Here is a 9,447-nt window from a genome sequence, read left to right as displayed (position 1 = left end):
ATCTCTTCCTCAGCGTCAAACTGACCTGGTTAATAACCTGCAACTTATTACAATATGAAAATATCAAAAAATAAAAAATAAAAATAAAAACAACACCCAGTTCATTAAAAAAAATTTAAGCATAACAAATCATACCTACTTAGTGCGACTTCCCTAAACAGAATTAATAATAAAAAAACAAATGGAAATCAGAAAACATTTTATCGACATTTGAAATCAACACAAACTAAACTCTATTTTTATGTCTGACTACGTAGGTGTAACTATTTCAGTTTTAACTTTCTATTCAAAAATGTCAGCTAGAATCACCATTTTCAGGGACTTCTGGAGATTTAACACATCAATTATCTTCGTCGTAGTAGATGTCAGCTGCGTCTGTACCATTTGATATTCAATATTTCGATGTTGATTAAAGGTAGTTTGTACAGTCTGTGAGATGGCCTTTACACATAACATCGTAGCCACAGGAATGCCACAAAAACAACAAAAACCCAGTTTTACCAACACCATGACTAATTGCATTACCACAGTTGACATCACCTTATTCCAACCTCCGAAAACATTAATAAACCATCTCCACAGACAATTTCCTAAGACTTTTAACAGCCTCTGTAACTGACCCAGCAGTGTCAGTATTTCCAGGAATAAATAAATGCACCAAGATGAACCAAAAAATGAACAAACTCCCCCTTGTTCAACCACCATAATTGTAAATAGACCACTACCAAGCCAACAGCATAGACTTAAGCTATTTTATAATTCCATACTCACCATATTTACCAACCACTTAGAAAAAACTGCTAGACCATCTCCACAGACCCCCTTAGTGGTATAAATTAGCCAAAGAATCTACCATTTCAATGTGACACTCCCCAAACGTTCATCTAACCATCCTATAATGATCACACCAATAACATAATTCAGCAGCCACACATCATCATTTCAATTAACCACAATGTATCTCCCTACTGCCACCTTCAGGCCTAACACGTGTAACTGTCTTTTAATAACAACTACAAACTATAACTTAACATCCAACAATTATTGAACCCCTTCTAAGCATCACCAAATTAAATCATAAATCCTGAAAGAGAATGGTTACGCATGCGCAGACAGTAATTCACATCACAGTTATTCACATCAGATTGACAACATCATCTGCTGTATTGTCCTGAAAATTAAATATTAGTTTTCACCACCTCAGTGAAACCTTGTAAATTTCCACCTGCAAGTCAAAATTTTATTACTCCAAGCTTGAGACCTGTGGGATTTGTTATGTTTTGATACAATCAAAATGATACAGTTAAACATTATCATRCATGTTTTCGCACTGGAAGCAATTTTTTTCATGCAAAGTCTTTGTCCTATCAGTTTCACCCAAACGAGGCTTGTCATGACCTGTGAAAATCTTGCTCTGAATGATATATTCACAGAGCAACTATGGCACAGAATCACCACCTCTTTCACTGGGATTTAAATTATATCTCTACCTGCTGTATGACATTTTAATTGATCTTTTAAGCCTTTAAAAAATTTGTTATTTTTCTTCAACACATCTTAAAAACCTTCATTGTTCCAGGTGTATTCTGGGAGATGTGACGTCTCCATTTCCCCCTTTTTCAGTTACACATTCTCCTCCCCCTTATTTGTACAGGTGAGTTTCACTGATTGGTCCACATCACACTTATTTCCTGTAAAACAAAAAGTTATCACTTATTATGACGACATTTAAACCAATGATACCACTTTTAATCCCATCAATTATCCCCCCTGTACACCTTGATAAAATGTTTATTAAACTTTTTCAGTCGTTTCGGTTTTATGAATTTGTGCTGCAGCAAATCCAATTACTCGCCATGAAATTTATTTTGAAATATTAATGTCATTATCTGGGTATTAGTGTTCATTCATCCATTCAACAATTATGGGTTCCATACACTAATAAAGAAAACATCCACATATACAGATAACATATTCACACAAATATGAATTACACCCCATCCTGTTAAGGGTCTGTTTTCACTTTACTAACTACCCAAACGAATCCAAACCAAAATGTTTATAAACATAGAAATACACATGAATCAACTAAAGTTCTTCTTCAAAACTTCATTTTCAGACCTCTGACTCCAAATTTTACGAAAAACAAACATAATTCAGCTAATTTTCTTCTTTAAAGCTCTATTTTCTGACCTCTGACTCCAATCAGTTTCAAATGTACATCCCTTCATGATTACACCCTTGGATGTGTCACCTTGTACTTCTTACTTCAGCACTTCACTCCGTTTTGTTTAGGTTAAGAGAAAGAACACATGATAACACACATACATTAACTCATAGTCAGCTTCAACCCCACAGACCGAAATAATCAGACATCACAAAACACAAAGCCTAATCTAACAATCAACTATTCAGTTACAACGATTCATCAGCAGACTTAATAGACATTCAGGCATCAGTTCACAACCTTGGTCCAAATCACAATAAACATGGGAGTTCTGCTCCGAGCAGACACTCTGCAAAACACTGTCAACTYATTCATATGTATTTYACATCCTAATGCTGCAACTCCAATTGACCTTTCAACTACTTATACCCTTACCCCTCAGAACAACCATYCCAAAAGAAAAATCTCATCTTTTGCGATAATTGGTAGGAAGTGGTTTTATCAATATGTTTTATTTTATTTATTGTTTTCTTATGTTACCCCCTTTAGCTCAAACCCCATATCGTAGAATTTATTTTATCTTATCAAGCTATTTTGACTATATCTTTTATTAACCAGAATACCTTTTTAACCTTGCTAATACACTATATTCAAATATATCTCCTCATCACCCTATGCAATTAGAGTCCACAATTTCCTCAGTCATTTAGCCATTAAATTAATGTTTTCCTGTGTACTATCCATGTTTAACTCCTTCATTGCTGAGAAGAACCTGTCGTCCTCAGAACATATTTAATGTGAACATCATTACCTCATCAAATCAACTTAAGTCAGGTAAAATTTTAATTGCTTTATTTAATTTAATTTTAATTACTCTCTGGCTGATTACTCCAAGGTTCACTCACTAACTATTCTGTTGCTGTAAAATCATATTTAAAAGCCATGTACTGTATATTTAAAAGCATGTATAGTTCAAATACTTAAGAGAGTTTTGCAGTTAGAGTTTTGTAATCCAATTTCACCTAAGTCCTTCATTAACCATGTACTGCCACTAGAAAATATTTCCTCAAAGAAACTATCATGAAAAGTCATGCTTAACCTAGATTACTTCGATCAGCAAAAGTCCACCATGGAGAAAGTAAGATTTATTTTCATAATTTAAATTGTTTTAATGATTTTGTAATAAGTGATGAAGCTAATTTGAGATCCGCTGTGTGACAAACTGCAACTTATAAAATTCAAATAGTTTTTAATACCTCAAACTTTTGACCTCCCATGATTCTATACTGACACTTCAAGGCCCCCTTCAAAAAAAAKTTTACTTTTAGAAATATTAGTGAGATCTTGATATAACAGAATGCTCATACATTTGTTTGTTTTCGTCCTCAAAAGAATCGTATGTGAAATACAGTAGTTTCCAGAAACACTAGCTTAATAGATTAATTGTCTTTTTATGTTAACCTCCAACCTATTATAAAGTTAACTGATCCCTTTTAAAATGTATCAATAATACTAACATAGTTCTACACATAATTACTGTTGCAGGAGTTAACAGTTTTCTGCTCCAACTGTCCAAGAATCAGCTGGTTATCTAACCGCAGAGATTTGGTTAAGTCCGACTCTATTTCAATATGATTTTAGAAGTATTAAATCCCCACCAAATTATAATTCTATAAACAGACCAGTCCCTCACACCACCTGGTCATACCTCATTTTTTCACGATTTCTTTTCTGTTTTATCAAATCACCTGGATTGCTCACTGCTTCTTGGAGGTGATTTCAACTTTGGTCTAAATAATAACATTGACAGGATGAATATGGCTGGAGCTCAGGGTAGTTGGCAATCCACACACATAGTTAAACAATATATGAGTGATTATGGACTTTGCGATGCATGGCGTGCTCTTCACCCTGACAACAAAGAATATACGTTCTTCTCACATGTTCATCACTCTTATTCTCGCATGGACTATTTTTTAGTCAGCAGTTCATTGCTGACCAATATTTTAGAGAGTGAGATACATCCTTTTGCTGTCAGTGATCATGCACCAGTCTCTTTAACCTTAGTTAATAAAAAAGAAATTGAAACAAACATAAATTGGAGATTTAACACATCATTGCTCAATGATGAACAGTTTTTTAATTATTTTAAAGAGGATTGGACATCATATCTAGAGTATAATGACTTACCAGGAACATCAGCATCTGCTCTCTGGGAGGCAGGGAAAACAGTTATGAGAGGCAAGAAAATATCATACTCAACAAATAAAAAGAAAAAAGAAATTGAATGTATTCAGGAACWAGAGGAAGCCATCAAATTGTTAGGAATTTTGCAAGGCGAAGAAATACAGCAAAGAATGCAGAAGGCAAAATTAGAGTTAAATGAATACATAGACAAAAAAACTAATTCTCGATACGTCTTTGATTAGAAAATTTTGAACATAGTAATAAATCAGGAAGTTTTTAGCTAACCAGCTTAAAATTAATAAAGAAAAAGCAACTATATCTGGTATTAAAAACATAACTGGGAATATATACGATCAGGGAGAAGTAAATAATGTTTTCAGAGACTTCTATTGAGTTTTATACACTCCACGGATGAACCCTTCAGATAAGGATATTGAACAATTTTTGGAAAAAGTGTCACNATCACCATAATCTGGACTTCCTTAAGATTGTCGGAAGGGCAAAAATCGGTATGATTATCTTTCCGTGTGACGCAGGATTATAGGGGAGATATCTGTCAAATTAAAAAATAATATATAAAATAATTTATACTTTGCAAAGAATTTTCTGTAAACACTTAAATTACTTCATAGTAAACTACAGAAAAGTTGTTAAAAAAAACTCACTTCCTTCCAAATGTTGTTGGTCTTTATGGTGCAGGGTAAAGTATAAATTGCATTTGCGGTTGCATGATTTTTTTGTGTATAATAGGTATAACTGGAGATGAAGACACAATTAGGCCCAAGTTGGATCTGCTGTTGCAGAGACCACTGAATGTTTTTATATTCAATGTGTTTCATTGAGTGACACACGTGCGATTCTTGGTTGTTACACAGCACGATTCTCCAACAATCGCCAATATTTGTAGTTTTTTCAGTCTTACATTTCATACAGGGTGGTACTGAAAAGCTCTTTGAAAGCCTTAAATTTGGCTGCGTTCACACTGCAGGTCTTAATGCTAAATTCCGATTTTCTGAAAAAATCTGATCTTTTTGTGTGAACGTTCACATTACATTTTAAATATGACCAGGGGAGACAGAGCCTTTTCAGCTGCAGGACCTCGGCTCTGGAACAATCTGTCTGTGAGGTCTGCTGGGTCTCTAAATGAGTTCAAGTCTCTGTTAAAAACTCATCTGTTTAAACAGGCTGAAGAGCAGGATCATTAGGCCAGACTTTGTTTTGTTTCATTTTATTGTTCATTTTATTACTGTACTTTGTTCATTGTTTTTATTTTATGCTGCTGTACAGCACTTTGGTTTTTATTGTGCTTTATAAATAAACGATGATGATGATGCATCAGACTCCTGTGTGAACGCTCCACAGTGCTGATGTGACACGCATGCGCAGTAAAAGATGTGCCGTCTCAGCCGACTTGTTTGTTTACAGAGCTAGCATGGATGCTATGCTACTTTTTGCTCTGAAGCTGTTGTTTAATCTCAGAGCTGATTAAATAATTATCTGACGTGCTTGTTTAGTTCAGTGTTTATATCTGAACCTGCCTCTGACCGGGATGCTCCAGTGAAGCTTTTTATTTTTGAACGAAACAACGAGCTGGAAATAAAGTATAGACTTTAGGATCGATACGCTCCRTGATCCAGGCTGAACGCTACTATTGTAGGGGTCACCTCGAGTGAAATTATCAAGGAAACTGTCTTGGACTTCAGTCCTCTGATGGGCTTTAAAGGGACAAAAACTCTGTTCCCCTTAGAACTGAATCTAGGCCACCTCACGTCGCCTTAACTTTTCAAAGAGACATTCTCTTCATTTTTAATCAGATAATAAACAGAAGAATCTTCATCTTATTTGATTTATTGTTCTCTTAGCTTAAAGTTATTTTACATTTTGATAATCATAGAATGTTTATCAAAGTTACAGGAGGAAGGAGGACAAATCTCTTTTCTCCCTCAGTAAGATTTCAGCCATGTATGGTTTTTCTGTGGAAAAAATCTTATTTAACTAAAATAATCTTTATGGTTTAAAGTTGATGAAATATCAATTTTTTACTTGTCTGAATTATATTTGCAAATGTTTTAAATTTGAAGCAATTCATTTTTCTTTCAGTTATATTTTGAAGAAGTTCTCATCAGATGATAATTTATATAGGTCATGAAATGTTTTGTTCTGAACAACACAGCAGCAATAATCTTTGTTTTAGTTTCAGGAGGGATGGCAAATCTTTGAAACTAACATTTTTCCTTGATATCACTTTTCTAACCTAACCTCCGGAGGGTGGAACTTAGATTCTCTAAACTCTTAGTAACTAACAGTTTCCGCCCGGACGGCAGTAAGTGACGGACCGCCGTCAGTCACTGACAGCTAGGCTCTCCGAGAGTCAGGAGCTGAGCTGTGTCAGGTTTTGCCCTTCTCACCAATGGGAAAACCTCACAGTCTGGGTCAAACCAACGCCTGGTCGATAGGGCTGTGTATTGGCAAGAATTTGGCGATACGATACATATCATGACAGAGGGGTCAAGATACGATATATCCCGATATATTGCGATACTATAAGCAAGGCGATATATCGCGATATATTGCGATTTTTTGTCCAAAAATTCTATTAAATAAAAACCTCTTACAGGGGAAAAAATGAAAACCCAAAATTCATGGTCTCAGAAAATTCTAATATTACATAGACATACTTTTGATTCATTTAGCTGCGTTCTGTTTTGTATGTATTTAATTTTGTTAGTTTCATATTTCTTATTTCATCCATGTTTTCAATTATTAGACTAAATTTGACAATAAATGGTTAGAAAATATATATTTTGCAGCTTTTAGTTTTTAATATTAATTTGCAATATGGTCACCCAACACTAAACAATAGCCTCTACCTCAAGAGGTAGAGGAGCCAAATGTCTGGCTCACTGCTGCCAACTAGTGGTCAGAGGCTGAACTACAACATAAAAATGAACGGCTGGCAGGAAAGTTGACATTTTAAACCTTAATAAAAAATCGATACAGGGCTTTAGAATATCGATGCAGTATCGGGAAATGAAATATCGCGATATTTCAGTGTATCGATATTTTCTTACACCCCTACTGGTCGAGCCACTTAAGAAAACTTTCTAGACGAAAGTTTTATTTTGAAGTCGGGTTCCAGTTTTGGCTTCACCTTCTGTCCTACGGCTTGACGCGGACGCGAGACAAAAACACGCCTCGGGGTTTTCCTGTGTTGACGGTCCTGAGACGGATTTTCTAAGCAGCAACCCGGAATACCTGGACAGGTGACTGACCTCATCTAAAAGGTAAAATTGGCTGCATTATGAACTTCGCTGTCTTGGCTCAACACCGAGTAGARCGCCTTGCCTTCTCTGGTTAAACCCACACTTATTTAAGATAAAATGTAGGAAAACCTAACACCTTACTTTCCTCCTTTCTTAAACCTACCTTGCCAACCTAAGTTATTTGCCTCAAATGTCTGGTATTTAACATCTAAGCTGACGTTTGTGTTTCTATTTAAAGTGTCTGTGGTTGACAATTACGAAGCTAAAAGTTGTTATTGTTGGTCTCAAAACTTTTATAGGAAATTAATTGTTCACAATTAAGTGTATTTTAGTGATTTTGTATGATTTGTAAAATAAATGATCGCATCTATTTATGGATCAAATCAACATTCACTGAGTTACTTTTTGTGTCCATTCATTTTTGCACTGGAGGAATGTTTACCTGAAATAAAAGAGATCCTTTGCTAAATAATAAATCCTTATAACTTGTTATGAGTGTAAGACTGAACTCTTACACTATCTACATGGAAAAATGAAAAGTAAAAAGACGAAGCAACTGGACTTGTATTTTGGAGATGTAAACACAAGATTCTACAGATTTAAACACCGTGAGTCAGGTKAGTGTCTTATCGATCCTTCACCCCCACCTCACTGATGAAAAAGTCAGATGAATGTGACATGAGCGTTCACACTGCAGTCACTTTGAAAACATCAGATATGTATCTGATTTAAAACCACATACTGAAACGGCCTGGGTCGGTTTTGAAAAAATCGGATTTGTCGCGTTCAGACTGCATGAAAAAAATTGGATATGAGTCAGATGAGGCAAAAAAATTGGATTTGGGTGCGCATGTGCCTGCAGTGTGAACATAGCCTTTGACTTGCTAAAACCTGCAGATACCCTGGACTGATAGATGTCCATGTCTTGCCATATGAGTGAGGAAAAGAGAGGCTTCTTTGTTAAAACAGAGTCGTCACAGCAAAGATCAACAATGCTATCGCTAACTTCTGAATCTCTGCAGGGCATATCTCTACCAAGATGCTTTTATAGTGAACACTGTGCGCTGTGAYGTCACACAGCACAAGTAACATCACACAGCACATTTTGAAAGAAAAACAAAATTCAAATGTAGCAGCCTTAGTTAAACCAAAACAGAGCAGCACAAATACATTTATACCAAAATATTGTAGATTTAAACAATTTTAGAAAAAAAAAAGATACATTTTTTGTCATAAATACAAAAGTTTTACCCTTTGGGCACAATTTAGATAGTATATATGCAAAAAAAAAGATAATTTTGGGGTAAGCTACTCAGTCCTTTGTAAAGATGGTTTTAACTTGACATTACGACTGTAAATGGATGAAAAGGGGACAGCAGAATTGAAACTGTCARTGGCAGGTGAATGTGATCTCTCCACATGCATGATTCATCTGTAGTATGAACATGAACTGGGTCTCCTCTTTAACACATTTTACCTTTTTTACAATTACAATATTCCAAGTCAGGATTGTAATACAAATATCACCRATTACATTTAAACCTGTAGAAATGAACCTTTAAGTCATCTGTAAACAAAGTTGTACTAGTAAGAACTAAGTTTCAGGTCTCTACAAATGTTTCCTAATTTTAAGAGGCCAATTTAACATATAMTTGCCTGACTGGATATGTATTTCAGATATCTTAAAAACAGTTTTTGTACAAGTAAGAATTATACTCTTCCTATCTAAAACGATCATTTTAGATAGAAATAATTCTATTTAACATATCTGAAATACATACTCTGAAGAAATGCACAAGGTAATGTAAAAGCAACACATGGAAATAAAGA

The sequence above is a fragment of the Austrofundulus limnaeus genome, unplaced genomic scaffold (assembly GCF_001266775.1).
Source record: "Austrofundulus limnaeus strain Quisiro unplaced genomic scaffold, Austrofundulus_limnaeus-1.0 Scaffold818, whole genome shotgun sequence".
NCBI lineage: Eukaryota > Metazoa > Chordata > Actinopteri > Cyprinodontiformes > Rivulidae > Austrofundulus > Austrofundulus limnaeus.
Note: the sequence above shows the minus strand (reverse complement) of the source record.